Below are 20,147 nucleotides of genomic sequence, written 5' to 3'. Positions count from 1 at the left end.
CTAACGTAAAAATAATCTTGTAAGAACTGATTGTAGGTGAAAACCCACTGTGCAGTGGGGATATGCTGGTATAGTGGATGAGTAGACTTGAGTCCTAATTCACCAGGGTCTACTTTCAGTTTGAGTCTTTGGTGGGGCCCAGTGAAAGTCATTCTCATTTGACTTAATCTATATTTGCGTCCTATCAGTGTTCCTTAGGACAAAAGTGACCAAAGGACTAGTATAGGTAATATCTGAACAATTCCTCCAAACCAATGAAATTTGGTCAATAATTTAACAGAAAAGCATGAAGATGACTTGAAAATGTAACAGTGGCTTCTGCCTTGGACATCATCTTTGAAGAGTTGCTTCCCATCCCTTTGCCTGGCATTCTAAATTCTAAAGAAAAGCCAAAGCTTAATGATTAAGACATTAACTGTCAAATTTTTCTTTAGATTCACAGAACCCAGAACATCTGGTGACTTTCAGATAACAGCAGAATGCCTCTCCTTATTCCTTAAGTCTATGCATAAACTAGCACAAAGCATGGAAATAGTTGGATAATGAACTTGCAGAAAAGTAACACATTTGACACTAGCCCCAGGAGGTCAAGGCCACTGAGAATGCTGTGGCTGGGGGCCAGGCAGGGGCTGGAGGGCACTGCTCATCACATAGCCTTTCTGCCTATTATTCTACTCCTCCTCCTTTCCATCCCTGTAAAAATCCATATACCTGCCTGAGGTCCCTGAAGTTGCACTTTGAAGATTGGATTTTCATCTCCCAAAGAATTGAGAAACACACACAAGAAATAGGCAAAGTGCAGATTCATTGAAAGCGGTGGTGAGGGTAGCACTATATAAGGTAGAAGTGGGCCAAGCAAGAGAGAGACTCAAGGCCCTGATATCTGGAAATCAGAGTCTTATACGCTGAGCAGTGAGATGTTCTCTTTTCTGTAAGAGTGGGATTGAAGACTCTATGCCATTTGCTCTCATTGGTTACCTTATGATACCAGATTAGAATACAGTTGAATTATTCCATTAGTTCCCTTAGAAAACCTAATTAGAATACGTCTTGTGCTCCAGCAGCATCCTTAGACCCTGCCCTCTACCTTCGTGGCATCCCTGAACTCCTACCTAACAAGATGGGATCCCCTCCACCTTCTTATAGCCCTCAAATAAACCTACCTCCCACCACTAACTCTCATCTCCCAGGTCCTGGTTTCACATGGAAAGCAGCTGGATCTGGGTCCAGCAAAAATCAGATAATTTTGGGAATAGCTAATGGTCATGAAAAAAAAAAAAGTACTTAAATGCTTACCCCAAACACTAATAAGTCGTGCACATCAAAGTCACAATGAAATAGCATTTTAATCCCATCAAAGCCTACCTTATAGCAAGGCTCAGAGGTGAGCCAGTGATTCAGGAGGCTGAGGCATGAGGATCTCAAGTTCAAGGCCAGCTGGGGCAACTTAGACTCTGTCTCCAAATAAAAGAATAAAAAGAACTAGAACCGAAATTCAGTGATAAAGGGCCTCTGGGCTTGATCCCCAGTACAATCACCAATCAAATCCTATCTTACCCACAGTTTCAATTTCTGTGGTTTAAGTTATTCGTGGTCAAGTGCAACCTGAAAATACTAAATAGAAAATTCCAACAGTAAACACTTGGTAGGTTTTAAATTGCACATCATTGTGAGTAGCATAATGAATTGCGCCACCCTCCCTACCTTGCCCTGTTAGTCAGTATCCCCACACTCCGTTTCTCTTCGTGGTCATTTAGGTTCTCAGATTGACAGTATCGCAGTGCCTTTGTTCATTTCATTTAGTAATTGCCACAAAACACAAGATTAAGCATTGTATAAAAATTTCATGACAACGGAATTACAGTACATTGTTATAACCATTCTATAATATTTTTATTGTTAATCTTACTATGTCTAATTCATAAATTCAACTACCATAGGCATACTCAGGTGTGTGTATGTGTGTAGTATATATAAGTAGTACACGTAGGGGTTGGTACTACCCATGCTTTCAGATATCCACTGGGCTTCTTAAACTATGTCCACCATGATCAAGGGGGGACTGTTGTATGAAAAATTAAATTTGAGAATACAACTTACCAGCAACTTTTCAAACCTTGGGGGTATAAACTAGTGAAAGTATTTGGAGAGCAGTTTCACAGTATCTGGTAAATCTGAAGGGGCTGAAGTGTAATGGAATAATTCCACCACCAGTTTTATGACCTAGAGAAACTCTCACACATCTGTACAAGCAGTTATGTGTGAATCTTCATTCTGCATCTTTTGTAATAAGGAAAAAAACTTAGTGTTCCTAATTAAGAAAATGAATGACTTGCATTACAGTCATATTATATAGCAACTAAAATAAATTAGAATGACATCAACCAGCTAGGATGCATTTTTAAAAACGGCATAAATGAAAGAAGCAAATTTCAAAATAATTGGTGTGAAAAATGTATGGAATTTTTTTAAAACAAAAAAGCAATGTTATTAATGTTTGTTAATATCTAACATGCATAATACAAACAAAAACATGAGAGCAATGATACCAACTTGAGGGCAATGACTATATTCAGGAGACAGGGGGATCAAGGAAGGGGAGAAAGGGACTCAACTTTTATCTGACATTTTATTAAAAGCATACCCCATAAGGACATGGCAAAATATCAATGTAGTAAATTTGGAGAGCATGATTAAATGAGCATTTGTTATTTTATTACTTTGGGTATGTCTGAAATCTTGTTTCCAATAAGAGGAAAAAGAATTAAGCAGCCAGTTTTGGGGGAGCTGGGTGTGCACCATCTCGCTGCTGAGATGCAGGGTCTGCTGTATAAATTATCTGGGGCTTTTACTTGAGTTGTGCCTCATTAGCAATCATCTCTAGCACCAATTAGAAAAATTGAATCTCCATACGAAATTACATGGTCTGCAATTAAGCAACGCCTGGCTGCCAGTGGGAGGGCCGCTCCTTCCAAGCCAGAGCTCCATGGTCCGCGCTCCAGGAAAGGGAGAGGGCGCTGGACCCAGGGTGCAGGGCGTCACAGGCACCGCGGGCGCCCTGCATGCTTCCCTCCCCTTGCTCGGTTCCTCTGAAATCGGTTTCCCAGGCTTTCCGTGAAGGGGAGAATTGTCCTACGTCATTCCTCCTGACAGCCTAGCTCCCGCTGCACGCGATGTGCCAGGGGATTACTGTTCGTGGGGACCCTCCAAGGGTGAGCCGATGACAGCTCCGGCACCTGGCAGCCGTCACTCTCATTCCTCCCAAGGTGAGCGATCCCGTGAGTCAGAGGTGCTGGAAATGCTCTGCTGCGGACTCGCTGGGCACGCATTAGGGACAGCAGCGTCTCGGGGCACATTTAATGGCAGGCTATATATGCTTCCATGTAGAGGAAAAAACCTCCGAGGCTGATTCCCACGTCAGCAGGTTGAGAGGACAGCCAGCCCACTCCATCTGCTTCTGTTCTAATTTAAGAACATCTTGGGGACAATTTTATCTGCAGGGAGAGGAACGTGTTTAAATATAGATACACGATTTCAGACCATTCAGAACAAAGTCGGCCCACATTCCCACACTGCTGCCAGCATGCATGCCTGGACACACACTGGTCCTTCTGCATTTAGAGATGTCTGTCCTTCCGCATCAGTTAAACTGTCTTAGTTACTGTCCTCATTTATAAAACACTACCACGACACACACAGTGATGCTGGACTTCCGCTAAGCCACTTACAGCACAAGCTGATAAGGTGTTAATGGTAAAAACAGGACCGTCCGGGGGTAACAGGGGTTTCTAGATGGACCTATCTTTTCACTGAGCAATTACTTTCACAGTAAGTGCTTCACGCATCTATTTGGCATCTTATGATAGACTACTATCAACTAGAGTGACAGAGTGCTTTCTTTGAAAGAAATAGACACCCAGTAATAACGACATATGTAAGGGACATAATTATGGCTCTAACCTTAATTTGGGTTTATAATTATCTAAGATAATTTGATCAAATCAAAGACTATCCACTGGTTAGTCTGGTAGGGCCACTGCTCCATGTCTGAGATGTCCATGGAGGATTCTGCGACTCAGCCCACCTCTCCCCTCTTTTCACTCCTGTCCAATAGAGAGGGAATTGATCTGCTGGGGTCTGGGATCTGCAGAGCCTCCGCTCCTGGGTTCTCCCTGGGCGGTGCCAGATGCTCGCACACCTGTTCTTCCATGCAGTGAGCCCATGAGGTATGGCGGGGACTGAGGAGCCTGGCCTGAGGGTCTGGGCTGGTCCATGTAATCCAAGGGGGACATGCAAGACTCTAACACAGCCACAGGTTGAGAGGACTTCCCTCATTCCAGGTTCAAAAGCCACAAAGCAGATGGGCTGCTCTTGGTCTCCCTGACTTCAGCACCCAGTTCCCACTGGGTCTGAGTTGGAGAATACCCACTTTATTTCCCTTTTCAGTTCAACCAGGAAATTGAGAAAAATGAAAGTATCATTTGGAGACTGTAACGACACAGCCAGAGGCTACGTTTCCAGGTGGGACCATGGCAGGCTGTTTGGGGGCTTCAGTGATAGTGGGGTTTGACTCCTGGGACCTTCTTAGCTCATTGGCTCACTATGGCTGGCACAGTGCCAGGCCTGGGGGGTAGCAAGTCGGCGGGAGGGGATGGGCCTCAGATCCACTCCAGCAGCAGACGCAGCGTGGGCAGGACTGAGACTGCGTAGGAAGCCTTACCTGGCTGCTCACTGCTGATCCAACGACCCTCCACACACTCATAGCTGCTCACACTGGCTCCTCTCTGTACCTTGGGCACACGGAGTTCATCGCTATCACAGGATTTCTGCAGTTGCTGTTTCCTTCTCTGAATCAGGTTTCTGAAAATAATTGTAAGGCCTAGCTTTCTGGCTTCATCCAAGTCCGTCCTCAAAGGCCATATTCCAAGAGAGGTTTTTTTCTTTTCTTTCCAGACACCTTGTGCCAAAGTCAGCACAGGATTCTCACTTGGCTTTCACCTTTTCCTATTTAACCACATTAGTATCAATTTAAGTGTCTAAATTTAAGTTACCGTGTGTATGTGTCACCTGTCTCACTAGAACACAAGGCCTGAGAGGACAGAAGCTATGTCCTTGATGACTCTTGATCCAAAGCTTTAGCATAGTACGCGTTCAAATTAAAAAAAAAAAAAAAAAGTCCTTTTAATGAAATCAAGTTTTTAAATATTTGTTCATTTCTCCTCTTCTGACAGTAGTCAAAACACATTGTTCAAAACCAATACATTCTTGCTCCAAACTGATTCCTGCAGCTTCAAACCTTTTTCAGTAATTTTTTGGCCTTGAATTAATGTTTTCTTGCTGTACTTCCTTCTCCCGCCAAAATATTTGCTGTATAGCAAGATGTCTCTCCCTTCCTTATTCAATCATAAGATGAACCCCTTGTTTATGAGACCATAATCAGACCCTCCAACATCAAAAACTGTGGATCATAGATTACATGACTAATAAATCAGTAAGTGTCTGGCCCAGATTGGGAGAGTGTAGAGGAGTGTGGCTTTGAGCCAGGGACCAGCCAGGTGACCAAGGGAGCCCAGATCCCTTCTCCTGGACCTTCATGTGGTCTAGGAATTAAAAACCTAGACAAGCTAGACTTCTGGTTCCCAACACTCAGGAACACTTAGTGTTCTGAACAGTCAGTATTGTAGCGGGTTTTGATCTCTAGAGTCCCAGGTAGCGGAAGAACGAGAAGCACCCTACCCACCAGCGCCCCAGAGCCCAGGTGCTCAGATGTTTCCCGTTTTGAATTGAGGCTTTACTGCGATCTCAGCCTTGTTGGGCCACACACATCTGTGAAGTTCAAGGTTAACCAGAGCTGTCTATGCACGAAGGCCAAGGTATCTCACAGAGGATTATGACAGCTTAGGAAAGGATACACAGTTGTACCAGTGCAACCTGAGCTGCTGTAAGGGAAAGCAGCCAGATGACCTGCACATCACCAGGAGCGCACCCGACTTTCAATGCTCTTACCCTGGCCCCAGTGGAAGCCACGCTCTCCCTGTGAGCTGCTGGCCCCAAACTCCAGGGCTCCACCAATGCACTGGAGCTGTGTGGGGTCATATCCATAACCATCCACCCTTCTCCTTCTGATTCCTGAACCAACCCTGAAACCAGACATGTAATAGAAATGAGATCTCTTATCAACTTTGTTGTGAGGTTAAATTAAGAGAATGAACATTAGAACAAAAGACTTAAACAGGCTTCCCTCTCTGAACCAGGTCTACCTCCCTCACGCCACCGCTCTGGTTAGCAGCCATGGAATCAGAAGACATTTAAAGTTATTTAGATGAGGTCAAATAAAGGCACTATTTAGGAATGTGTGGACAGGGCATAAGAATGGAGCTCCCATGTGCTGACTGCAGAAGAGTGCCGTCTCTAGGTACAAATTCTGAAGGACAGAGCCGCATAGAGGGACCTCTGGAGGGGAGAAGGGCAGCCCTGCAGGACAAAGTGACGAACACCTTGAACTCGGTGTCTGCTTCTGTTGGATCTTCAGCCAGGACCCCCTATTGGGGGTCCCAGAAGCCAGGGAAAGGAAAAACTTGATATTGCCAGCCAGGTCAGCCTCTGGGGGACATGAGGTTGACAAGGAGCAGGAAGGGGGAGTGGGCGGGGACAGAAGACACAAGACCACCTGGCAAGCATGCCCCACAGATGAGTTGCGAAGGGCACCCCCTGAGTGCAGGCTTGAGACTGAGGCAGTGTCACCCTGAGTCTCCTCCTCAGTCTCTCCCAGCTTCCCACAGACGAGAGCGCACGGATTTCGCGGCCCCTTCGGCCTGCATGGTGGGACTTCCCGCCCACTGTGGATGGGAGACAAGTGAGCCGTGGGCATCCTCCCCAGTGTTCACCAGTGGACCCACACATTCTCACTGGGTACATGAGAGCTTCCTTGTCCCCCGAGTTGGAGAGTCACACACCTGGAGGGCAGAACCTTGACGGTCAGCTTCCATTGAGAAAGAAGCAACTGTCCGAGTCAGCTGTGCAGATCTTGGCAAAGCGTTTCCCTGATACTCCTTTGAGACCTCCTGATTCTAACCAAGGAGAGGACCCATCTCAAGGCGATGGCCAGGAAGAAAGAAGCCAGCCTGCGAGGAAGCCCCACTGCGGGTCTCCCTTTGGAGACCCTCCTTTGCACATAGCTGACCTCAGGACACATCCCTCTTCTGACCTCCTGAAGGTCAGCTCCTAGGGCAGCGCAGCACCCACAGTGGGCGAGGGCTGCAGCTGTGGGCAGCGGAATGCGGGGAGGGGCGTTGGCAGTGGAACCAGACAGGTGGCCAGCCCAGCTAGTCCAGCCACAGAAGACGCACAGGAGTAGCTGATATTAACTCCCTTCTGTCCAAGGCCTGAAGGTTTCTTTGCTGGTTGAAAGCACAGAGGACAGGAGGTCTGTCCCAGCCTTTACTCATCTCACTACTGCAAGTTCCTTGGCTGCCTCTGGTGCTGAGCTACAGCTTGTGGAGATTGTTTTTAAGAAGAAATGCTGTCAGTCTGCAGCGTTCTCCCCTCCAGCACCACGCCACCCAGGTGCATGATCCCACTACTCTTGTTCTTGACGTCTATGGCGGGGACCAGAGGCAGGGAAATGGAGGCAAAACCACTGTTTATAGGAAACATCCACTGAAGGCTTATGGAGAAAGAGGGAGTTATAGCTCCAAAGCATAAATTAAAATTGAGTAGTACATTAAGTATATTAAGCACGTTAAATTTTAATATTAAAGCAACTATGCTTAAACTTCTTCAGCCATTACCAACCATGAATGTCTATAGCTTTACTGGTATTTGGGATCTTCATGTACATATCATCCTTTTAAGAAAGTGCTGCGTTCCTTCTTTTAATCTTAAACCAAATTCTTTGCATTTTGTCAAATGTAACAATTCAGCACTTGCTTTATTTTGCCCATTCCTTCTACAATTTGCATTTAGTTGGACCAAAGTATTTTCCTTTAGGAAAATTTTTCCAGATAAAATTCTGATGCCAATTAAAAAAAAGTGATATTAGCTCTAAAGTCTTTGAAAACCTACTACATGCTACAGAACCTCTGAGTTCATGGATTTTGTCTGTGAATAAAGCTTTTAAGTGATAAACTTGGAATTTGAAAAACATTAATTCCTAGGTCTTGTCGATATGATGGTTGTTTCAGAGAAGTCGTGGAAGGTTATTTAGCCATCTGGCTATGAGCATGGCAAAACACCACCAACCCAAAATCTCTAAAGTTTAAAAAATTAAAAATACTGCACACTCAAATATCAGGTTTACTACCTCAATGTAGTACCCTTTGGTATTGAAGTTTAATTTTAAGTGGGGGAAATTGTTTGAAAAATCAGTTTCTACTTTTCTAGTCATAGTTTTCTAAATCTTGGCCATTGATTAGTCTAGGAACATTTAGATAAAATACTCATTCACTGATCATGTCCAAATGAGTAGTAGTAACACATTAGTATACAAAATTCAGCGGTACAATTTTTGTTTTTAGTTTACCAGCCTAGAGAGACTATATCCTATCTGCATCTGAAGGAATCTCAGCAAAAAAATCCACAAATAATTTTTAAAGTCTGACCTTGATAAAATCAGAAGTCTGAGAAGGGCCTTCAGTGTTAGAAAGTACTCACTGGTATCTTCCAGGACAGTGAAGACCTTCAGTGACCCTTGCATGCTATTATTGTTGCTCACACGGAATGGCGTAAACTGGCACAGGGCTCCTTAATCCCAAATTCCACGCTGCCAGCTCACTTGCTTTTGGACAGGATTGCACTGGTGTTTGCACTGGAGTATCCTGAGCCATCTGGGTTTTTATTGTTTGCAGTTTTGACAGTGTTTGGAAGGTAAAAATATCTACCCAGAAAAACCTCTTTGTCATCGTTATTTGCTGAAGAATAAATTTAATACAAATTTTAGTAAGTAGGGTACTCAGCCAAGCCTGTAGCTGTGGCGTGGACATCACAGTCAAGTTGAGCCCTCAGTGGGAGAACCATCAGCAGGGGATCGAGTTTAGATGTCAAAGGATTTTATAATTTTATTTGTATATCAAACCATAAAAGTCAGACGATACTTTTTTGCCATTAAAATAAGCTGATTTTTTGTGCTATTGCCATTTAGATTGCTTTTAGGAGGCAAAATTCCCACAACTATAAAGTCAATGGCTTACACAGTTATCTTGCAAACTAATAAAAGAAACCTGCTTTGGCCTCAATTTATGGAGTGGTTTCCAGGGACATGAGATTACAGGAAAACTATATTGCTCATCTCTCTGCCTTGGTACGGTGACCAGGATCATGGGGACTGTGACCTGGTGAGCCTATTTTGGAAACATCACTGTCAGTTTTTTGTTTTTTTGTTTTTAATGAATACATGGAAAAATCCTTACTCTGTTTTAAGCATAATAATTTCAAAAGTATGTAAGATTATATTTTGACTAAAAGTTCAAAGTTTCTTGAGGGACAGTCTCAAACATGCAGAGCACATTTTTGAGAAGGGACCTTTTCAATAAATCTGGAGATAAATGTCAGTACAATTGTCCCCCAAATCCATGTTTTCTGTGGTTTCAGTTCTCCACAGCTAACCAAGGTCTGAAAATACAAAATAGAAAATTCCAAAAATAAGTTATTTTAAATTATTTTTATTACATTGTGAGAATTGTTCTATTACTAGTTGTTATCATTAATCTCTTACTAGGTCTAATTTATAAAGTTTATGAACAGGATAAAACAATATATAGAGTTTGATGCTATCTACAATTTTGGGCATTAGTGAGGGTCTTGGAACATATTCCCCACAGGGAGGGATATGATTTTAGTGACTGCAACATACCTTTATTCTTTGTATTTCTTTCTGAATTCTAATTTACAGATACAGGTGTTATATCTGAACTCTAATATAAGCCTGGAACCTCCGTTTTCAGATACTTAACATTTTTATATTAGAATTCAAGCCTTTGCACAGACTTTTTAATTTAAAAAAACTGAATTACTTCAGGTGGAAATGCAAAGCATTTTATATAAAGGGTGCAAATAAATATTGATAGAACAGAAAGTCTCTCTCCTCAGGGTAAAATTTTGAAACAGTAAACGTCCTGAGATATTTCTATGAAAGGCCGCGGAGGCCCCACACAGCTTCTCCTGAGTGGTGACTTTCTATTCTGCTCTTAGAAGCCATCTTTACTCCTAGTTCATCAACGTGCCAACGTGCCTATGCAAGACGAACAGCCTCAAAGACACAGATTTATGAGGATACAAAGGACTAGAAATTTAAAGCATTTCAAGTATTATGCATTATTTTTGCACTATTCTCCATACAAAGTGGGAAGAATTTGACTCTTTAGCACAAGCTATACCCCCTTCCTGGTGGTACACAGAATCAGCAGTTGTTCACACTGACACTGTGTCATTTACCATCTCCTATTCAGGCTGCTCAGACTGTACTCAATAAGTTTACAAAACTACCACTAAAAATTAACTTTTATAAAATAACAATTTTATCCATGTTTTCACTGTATTTTTCCATTGCTAATAGAAGCATAAAATGAATTTAGTAAAATTTCATAGTATCTGCAAATCTATTATAGCTTTTAAAAGTTTCCCATGATACATCATGAAGTTGTTTTCATTTTGTTTGAAAATTTTTTCCAAGAATTACATATTAAAATAAAAGGTGTTTTCAAAAAAATCCAACCTATAAATTCCCAGTTTGGGCTATCATCTACTTATTTTATATTAAAAATATTTCTGTGTTCTCCCAAAGAAGATTGAAAAAAAAACCCAAAATTTGACAATATAAAATTCTGGCCAAAGTATTGGGCAATTGGGAATTGTTATACCTTGGGGATAAGTTTATAAATGGATATAATTTCTTTGAAAAAACTTAGCAAGTTAAACATGATTATACCATATCATCCAGAAATTTTCTTTTATGCACATACCTAGAGGAATTCCTACATGTTTAGGAAGTACACATAGAAGCATTCATGACCAATGTGTTTCCTCCAAAACGAACTGTCCCAAATATCAATCACAGGAGAAAGGAAAACTAGTCCATTTAGTGAAATAACTATTATTTGGCAATGAAAAATGATTGACTGTTTTCATGAATCTCAGTCACATAATATTGTGTGAATATATTTAAAAAACAGTAAATGTCAAATTTAATCAAAATTAAACATTACTCCGACATTTTATTACTCAAATATTCCAATAAAGTAACATAAAATTCAAGGGTGAGAATTCCCCTGGGTGTTTTTATTATATTTTGCAACTTATAAATTTAATTAATATTAAGAAATGCATGAAGAATTATGAACTTCAACATTCATTCCCAATGTTCCAAAGGGTTTTGAAAAAAAAAATCCAGAGCAATATAATTAAAAACGGGGGAAATTTAGAAGCATACCCTAAAAGACTAGAGCTCTCTGAGGTAGCATATCTTCTGTTTCTAGGCCATCAACTTCAATATAAATTTTATTGATAGACTTTTGTTACTATGATGCATGTGAAAACAAAACAATTCAGGTTTTAGAACCCGTCCTCAGCAGGGCCTGGGCAGCATGCTTTAATGGCCTCTTTTACTGTTCTACTTGATGAAGCCGCTTTCTTGTCTCACAGCCACATCCTATGGTGGCACGTGGCCACCTGCCAGGTTCCTTCCACTCTTACCACACTGCCCCTGCTGAAGAGATCAGGGTTACAGAAAAACACTTCTATTGAGCCTCATCTCAGCCCTTTTCAGGAATATGCCAGAGACCAGGGTTTTTCCTCTTCAGATTCACACTAGCAACATTTTAGCTAATGCTGTGACTCCCCACAATTATAAAACAAATTGAGACTCTAGAATAACAATACCCAAAGACGTCTGAAGTTCTTGTTTGAGGCAGAACTTGAGTTTTTAAACAAAGGCAATGACATAAATTAAATAGCCAATGCTCAGGAAGAGACAGTCTTGTGTCAACGTAAATGCAGTTCTTCAGGTCCCCGTGTCATTTGGTGGCTGTGCTTGCTACGCTGTGCTGGAGCTCAGTCTCAGGCTGGCCCGAGACTCACAGGGGAGAAACTGTTTTCAGACCTCAGTGACCGTCAGGTACCACATGCTTAGTAGATCCCCAATAAACTCACTGTGCATGAACAGATGGTGAGTGGACATTAGTGACTGGACTTCTTCATGGCCAAGGTTTTCATCAGTTGTGTCTTATTTTACCTAGGAGATCCCTATTACTGCAGACTAAATGTTTCCAATTGATAGCCATGTTTATTTCTCCAATGAATTTTCTTTTCCTTTTTCAGAAACATATAAAGTGTAAATATTTACGTATATTCACGTATATAATATATATGCATACATTATATAGGTTAACTAAAACAAGCATGTTGAATTGTGTGTTGAACACCTGAAAGCAATACAATTCAACATACTTGTGTGAATGTATGTGTAGGGAGGGGGAGTGATATTCCTATATTCTAAATATTAAGCACTTTCTATTTTTTAGAAAAAATGCTCACACCATAAAAAATTTACAAAACAAAAATGTGACAGCCTATAATACTCATGAGTTCTTAAATAATTATGTGCTGCCATTAAAAATGATACCAGTGTTAGGATCCCTAATGTTCATTACTTTCTGACCACTTCATTGTTGCCAGAAGCTTTGATCCATCTCTCTAAGAAAATGGAAGGCAGGCATTTGAAGAGCCCAACACACCCGAGAGAAGAGGAAGAGAAGACAGCTCCCACCAGCTACCCCACGCCCTCAAAGGAGCTGGAAACTCTTAATCCAAACGACAGAGGATCTGGTTCGGAAAGAGAAGGAGTAACAATCTCGAATCCAGCTGTGGAACAGAAAATCATTTCTATGTTTGAATGTTTTTTTTAATAAAAATATTCCCAAGAGCTTTTTGGTTGATGCCCGAGACTAATGAGATGTACTACTGATCTCTTCTAATTCCGGATATGGAATTCCAGGTTAAAAATCACTAGAAATAGAAGCCAATATGTCCTCGTTTATTCGGAAAGGTCACGTATGTATTGACGTTCCCCTTCTGTTGGTGCCCGGAGCCCGAGGGCAGCCTTTCCGCCTGCACGGCTGTGAGTCTGCATGTCTGGGGCATTCATCTGTGGGGTGGGGGAGGTGGCACAATTAACTGCAATGAAAGTATTCATGGCTTTGAACACAGCCATTGAGGGCAAGAAGAACAAAGAGTGAGAGGAAGTCTCCCTGCATTTCAGAACGTCTCCCGGGGGCCAGGGAGCCCACAGAACCCCTTCCCCCACCCTGCTCTTTCACTCCATACTGACTGTGACCAAGAAAGCCATGACAACTCTTCAGAAAAATCTGGAAAGTTAGATTTAATGCAGTTAAGTGGCTAAAAATAAGATCTTTAAAGACTGACCAAACTCAGCAAATATCTGGGGTCAACTAGAACACTAAAATGTCTTTCTCATGTTATTTCAAATGGAATCCAAGGTCAAAAAGCGCAACAATGAACTCCTTCTTCCATTCAAGACACTTCTCAGATTCTGCAGCTATTGTTTCAATTTATCACTGTAGCCCTGAAACACAGCACTGCTTTGTAACCCTCTGAAAAGGAAGGAAACTGCTGATACTCGGAATGCATTCCACTTAGACCAGGACACAAAATAGTCTTAAAGAAACCTGGCTTTTCATAAATGACATATACCTGACAATAGTGTGCACACAGAGGTAAAATATATAAAAAATACATTGCATACTAAAAAGTGGAAAGGGCTAGAAGAAAACCATGGAGAGAAGGCAGTAAGGATGTTAAGAGAGTGGAAATTTTAGATAAGGTGGCCCCTGAAGATCTAAGAGGACATTTTCCTAAGGATCTAAGTGAGAAGGGGAACTTATAACAGTTAATTCTGAATACAACACAAAAACCCCTCTCTGCATAGCAACCAGAAGAAAACACAGGGAGAGATGTGTTTGGAGGATCAGTGGGAGGTCTGCTCTGGTTTAGGAACCCAGGGACTCATGCTCACCACTGAGATGGGGAGAATATCAATGTCTGATGGGAAGGAAGCTGGAGAGACATGCGACTCTCAGGAACCAAGCACATGCCTCGGAGCATCCCTGCAGAGCACAGGATGCCTCTGCCTGCCGCCATGTCTGAGATGGCTCACCCTACAGTTAATGGGCGGAAATGATTCTAGCTTCTAGAAGTCTGGGGAACACAGATCAAGCTTTGCAGTGTTCTCGGCTGAGGAGAGTGGAATTGAGGTTGACAGGTCCAATTACAAACTTACCAGAGGAAGTTAATAGAAGATGACACCCTGGAGGACTTAGGGAGCCTGGCCACACTGAGACTACCAGGCCCTCTCCCATCTTCCACTGTATCACATTTCACATCTTCTGAGTGACACTGCAAATGACTGGAGACTTTCAAGGAGGGTGGTGGCATGATTTGGCCAATGTGTTAACAGGTTTGACTGCCATTTGGAAAATACACAAAAATGGAGGGAAAGGATAAAATAATCCAGCAAAAATGAAGCTTTCACAGAAGTGGCTCCAATGAGCATGGAGCGGCCACACTCTGGCTGTGGAGGGCCAAGTTTAGACTTAGATGACTGACAGGCTCTGGACTATTCCCCAAAAGTCCAGTCATTGCTAATGGCATCCACTCTGTCTTGTTCTTCCATAATTCGCATCTGTCATCTTTTCATAAGTCTATGCTCCACTGGCTTCGTCTCCAGCACCAGATAAACATACCCCTTGTACAGATTGGAACCGTTAAGGTCAGCTGGTGTAGCAAAACCTTACCCTATAGCACCCTAGTGTTGCTAATGTAATTCTTCACCTGCTGTGTGACAACTTAATTAACCTAATCCCAGTTTCTTCTACTGTAAAATTGCAATAATGAAAAGGCTTGCTTCAAAATATTCCTGTGAAAAAAATTATGATTGTGTAAAGTGCTTAGCATAGTTACCAAAGCCCTAGTTACCCAGTAAAGGATGGCTAGTATTCTGAAAAATGACATAAATACATAATATGACCAAGCTTACGTTGAATTCTATTTGCAATCCATTTGATGAAGACCTCCTTGAGTTGAAGAACCATTTTTTTTCTTAATCCTCTTTTATGTAGTTATAGAAGAAAAAAAGCATGTTATTCATTAATTTTGCTCCTGACAAGAACATACCCCAGGACAGAGGATTGTCAGTCATAAGGTATTTAAGGAGCAAGTGCCAATATCTGGTAAAATATATCACAATGAGTCTGATAAAACTACCTTTATAGATGCCCTAACATATTCTATTGGTCATGTGCATTTTTTTTTCAGTGAAAGAATTTTGACAAAAGTAATCCTTTAGAATCAATGTACTACAAAATTATTTTAGTATTACAACTTTAAGGAAATATTGTTTTTACTTTCAGATTGTTATTCTGTTTTCTGTTTTTAGAATTATTTGGTGTATTATATATTATAGTGGGATTCATTATGATATATCCATACGTGTACATAATTTGACTCTTCAGTAGTCATGTTTATGGACAACATGTCGAATTACTTAAATAATCAGGTGTTTCTTGCCAAACATACTGGATACAGAAAAGCCCATGCCTTATGAGCTTAAGAACTTTCTTCTTTCCTACAAGTTATCTCATGTATTTCACTGGATCAAAGGAAACGTTGCTCTTCATTAACCTTGTTTTCTTATGAATATTAAATTAGTTGATGCTTTGTAACATTCACCAACATCTGTAACACATTAAAGGCTTATTTAAAGTTAATACAAAGGTTGAGGTGCTGAAGCTTTGGAGAATCGTGGAGCTTTTCAGGAGCATCTTTAATAATTCTCAAAGTGCCTCATCTGTCCCAATGGATGTGGGAAGCCTGTTTCAGGAGACACTCATTTGTTTCCACCCTCAAGAGTCCCTCTGCCTACCTGGCACGTGTTTAGAAGTGGCATCTGGATTCTGGACAAGAAACTTCCCTTGGGGCCTTGGCAAGCTGGGCAGGGCCAGCTGAGAAGCTGCAGGGAGGGTCACCAGCTGAGACTCAGGGGGAGCGTCTGGGGACATAAAGGCAGGTTTGCTGATGGCTGTCCAGAGGAGGGTAAAGGGGAGGTGTAGGAGCGCTCACATGGCACCCAGCTGGAGAGCACCCAGGAGAACGGATCCCGCGCTTAAGACCATTAAGACGGCATGCTAAGGGTGTAAGATGATTGACATACTGCTATGCCTCAACTTCTAGGCAGTTTTTGGCCTAGAAATTTTGTTTTGAATTGTTGATAAGAATCTATTATTTTTCTTCCAAAGATAGCTACTGTTAATATGATCCTGAGTATCAATAAAAACCCATTTTTAAAAAAACAATCATGAATGCATATGAAACGTACAACCTAATGGTCTGCCCTGTGGCATTTCCATACGTACCTATGTCATGCTTGGATCATGTATTAAAAATTCATAAACCACAAGTAATACCTCAGCCTCAGAGTGGGAAAAAAAGTGGAAGTAGCTCTCTGCTGTGGAAGGGCCGAGAGGATGGGAGCGAGCCTGCAATAGAGCCGAGAGCTTACTCTGACCCCTGCTCAGCAGATCAGCATCGTGAGGCTGAGTGCAGGTGAAGCAAACAAGCACCAAACAACCTTGTGTTTGAAGAACACTGTACTTTCCCTAAGTCATTTCTAATAGTCCTCTCAAATGAAGGGCCTGGGCATTTGAATAACTTGCCCAATGCCACCATATTAATGAAGGAATATCTGGCCTAGAAACCAGACTCCTAATTGCCATCCCCAGTTCCTTGCAATAGTGCTGTGGCTCCTGGGAGAAGACTTGCAGCAGGAACCACACACTTCAACATCTGACATCCAACTCCTAAAGCAATGGTGTTTTGTAGTCTGAAAAGTCCCTCATGTATCACTTTGCCAGTGTATACTAAAACAAGGACTTAAAAAAAAAAAAGTCGAAGTATTTTTCCAGCCCCCATGATGAGTGCCATTGGACTCCTGGACCCTGGTGATTGTGGACGTATATAAACCATATGAATTCAAGGCCTCCTTGCCATTTTCCAACGTTCATAATTTGGAAACTACTGATTTGGTTCAATCCTCTCATCTTACAGAGAGGAATCCAAAACCCAGGGAAATTAAGTGAATCTCCCAAGGACATAAAGCAAGTTGTTCAGAGAAGGGAGCATGCCGTGCCTCCCTGCCGCTGCACCTCTCCCCCTTTCAGGAACAATCCCTTTTCTGTTTCCCTCTTGGTGCACCATGGCTACAGCTATCACAAGAACTTCACTCCACTTTGAGAGTTCCGATGACCTCACAAGGCCATTTTCCACGCTGCCTCCACTTCGTTCCAGCAGGGGATCCAGTGATTTCTCTGTGCCAACTGACTGAGGAGATTTAAGAGAAATTCATTAAAAACAAGTACGGCTAAATAAAATTACTAGGAAACACAAATTTGGGGTGCTTATCTTTGCCGTCATTTAAATGGTTATTTTAAACTGTTTCAGTTAACTCCTTCCTTTCCTTTGTGCATTGGGGTAAACTTTTCCATGAGACTTTGCAAAGTGGAAATATAAGTTAAAAATTTATAAATCTCTAGAGTTCTCTGGACACTAGGGGAATTCTCAATTTGTTCTGCAATTTTTCATCTTAGATGAAGATAAACCAATGCCAAGTCAACTCTGAAATTCTCACACATACTGTAACTTGGATAGATGAAAAATACCAAGAGTGTCTTTTACTCAGTGACTGTGTTTTAATAATTATTAAAAGATAATGACATGTTATATTTTGATCCTATTATTTTTACTTCAAACTTTGCATCTCTAGATGGGATAAAATAGACATATCCCAAATGATGGATACTCAGCTTTCACAGGTCTTAGGAGAAATTCGGCCAATGAGAAGAAAGATCTGGTGTTGATTGCCTGTGGAAAGGGAATCCACCAGCACAACTTCTGAAGGATGTTGAGAGACGTGGGGTGCAGAAGCACCAGGTCTGAGCAGCATGGGGAGAAGCTTTGAGCTGGGCAGATTCCCAGGCTGCCCTGTTCTACAGTGGGTCACTTTTCTGGCACGATAGTTCTTTGGGCTTTAGCTGTACTCCAACTTCTCTGCAAGTAAAACTCAGCAATAAATAATACAGGTTGAAAGCAGCCTAGTTACTGAACAAAGTGATTAATTTTCCTTTCCAGGCCACGCCCCCTAGAGAAAAACTTCCCAGAGAATGGAACTGTTGACTCCAATGGCTGAAGGTTGCTGTCAGGAGATGAGTAAGAAAGGCAGGCACGCAGGAGCCCCAGAGGCTGCAAACAGCTCTGAACAGCAGGTGTTGTGGCTCTGCTTCAAGTCAGATGACTACACATTACGGAGGCTCTTCTTTGTACATTTTTTTATTTGTTCTAATGAGTTATACGTCCCAATAGAACACATTTATGAACTTTGACATAGATAAGTAGGGTATAGTTTCTCATTTTTCTGATTGTACACGTTGTAGAATCACACTGGTCCTGCAGTCATGTATGTACATAAGGGAATCATGTCCGTTTCACTCTACTAGCCTTCCTATACCCTCCCCTCACTCTCTACCTAAAGTAACTATTCTACCCTAGTGTTTCCCCCACCACTTATTGTGAATTAGCATCTGCATGTCAGAGAAAATATTCAGCTTTTGGTTTTTTTTTTTTAAGACTAGCTTATTTTGCTTAGCATGATATTCTCTAATTAAAAAAAAATAACCCAATCAATAAATGGGCTAAGAAACTGAGCAGGCACTTCAAAGAAGAAATACAGTCGATCAACAATTACGTTAGAAAATGTTCAACATTCTCTAGCAATTAGAGGAATGCAAATTAAAGCTACACTGAGAGTTAGGGCTATAGCTCAGTGGTAGAATACTTGCCTAGCATGTGTAAGGCACTAGGTTTGATTCTCAGCACCACATATAAATATCCATTGAATTCATACCCCATTTGAATCAGATGTATGATATATGTCAAGATAATTGTAATGTTTTGAGCAACCAATAAAAAAAAATATCCATTGACATTTTAGAAAAACTGCACTGAAGCTTCATCTCACTTCAGTCGGAACAGCAATCATCAAAACACATGCAAAAAAAAGTGTGTACAAGGGTGTGGGGAAAAGGTACACTCATACACTGCTGGTAGGACTACAAATTGGTGCAGCCAATATAGAAAGCAGTATGAAGATTCCTTGGAAAACTGGGAATGGAACCACCATTTGACCCAGCTGTCCCACTCCTCAGTTGATACCAAAAGGACTTAAATCAGCATACCACAGGGACACAGCCACATCAATGTTTACAGCAGCTCAATTCTTAATAGCCAAACTATGGAACCAAACTAGATGCCCATTAACAGATGAATGAATAAAGAAAATGTGATATATATTATATTCAACAGAATATGACTCAGCTTTAAAGAATGGAGGCTATATATTTTTAAATGAACAAGAAGCTACAATGACTCAGATCATAATGAAATAATATAGACTTGAAAGGTCCCATTACTCTAAGTTGAACAAATGATTTACAGGTTCTAATGAAATCATCCAAGACGAAGCACCTAGGTCCTGTGTCCATACTTCAATTCTATGACGTGTGCTCAGATCTATGGCCGGTACACCTCAGCTCACTCGCACCAAAGCTGCAGCCCAAGGAGACAGACATGCTGCTGCTCACCGCGTTCACAGCCCACGTCCGAGATGGCGCTCAGGTCAGACCAAGAACAACAGTGGCATACTCTGCAAGGCTAACAGTACTCACAAGTGTCACACCCAATGGCATCCTGTGCCTGACAAGCACAGAGGCACAGGCCCCTCAGGAGGAAGATGTCTTACCCCAACTTATAGTTTCTTTGAAGTCATAATCCATTTTGTGACCATCTTTCAAAAGATATTCTTCTGGTATTTTCCCCCACCTTATTGTCCACCTTTCTGACCTGTATTTTCTAAGTATTGCCTAAGCCAGGACCTAGCATCCAGTAGACTTCAAGAAATCCTTTGGAATAATTGAACCAATGAAGCATTGAGAGGGAAACTCTTGAGTAAATATTTCTGAAATATAGTTATGAAAGATTATTACAGAGCCTGATTCTACTTAATATGGGAAGAGAGCATTTTCTTTAAC

The 20,147-nt window shown here is 41.6% G+C and overlaps 1 long non-coding RNA gene across 1 annotated transcript in view; it reads left to right on the top strand.

The window, feature by feature from the left end:
* Nucleotides 1-1,706: 1,706 nt before the first annotated feature.
* LOC125619339 overlaps nucleotides 1,707-20,147 on the top strand; it is a 41,841-nt gene continuing 23,400 nt past the window's right edge. The window contains exon 1 of the long non-coding RNA XR_007350831.1: nucleotides 1,707-3,266. This is a non-coding gene — a long non-coding RNA (uncharacterized LOC125619339). The remainder of the gene's footprint in view (nucleotides 3,267-20,147) is intronic.

This window comes from Marmota marmota, unplaced genomic scaffold, assembly GCF_001458135.2.
Source record: "Marmota marmota marmota unplaced genomic scaffold, marMar, whole genome shotgun sequence".
Taxonomy (NCBI): domain Eukaryota; kingdom Metazoa; phylum Chordata; class Mammalia; order Rodentia; family Sciuridae; genus Marmota; species Marmota marmota.
The sequence above is the reverse complement of the archived record's forward strand: the minus strand, read 5'-3'. Positions and strand labels throughout refer to the sequence as shown.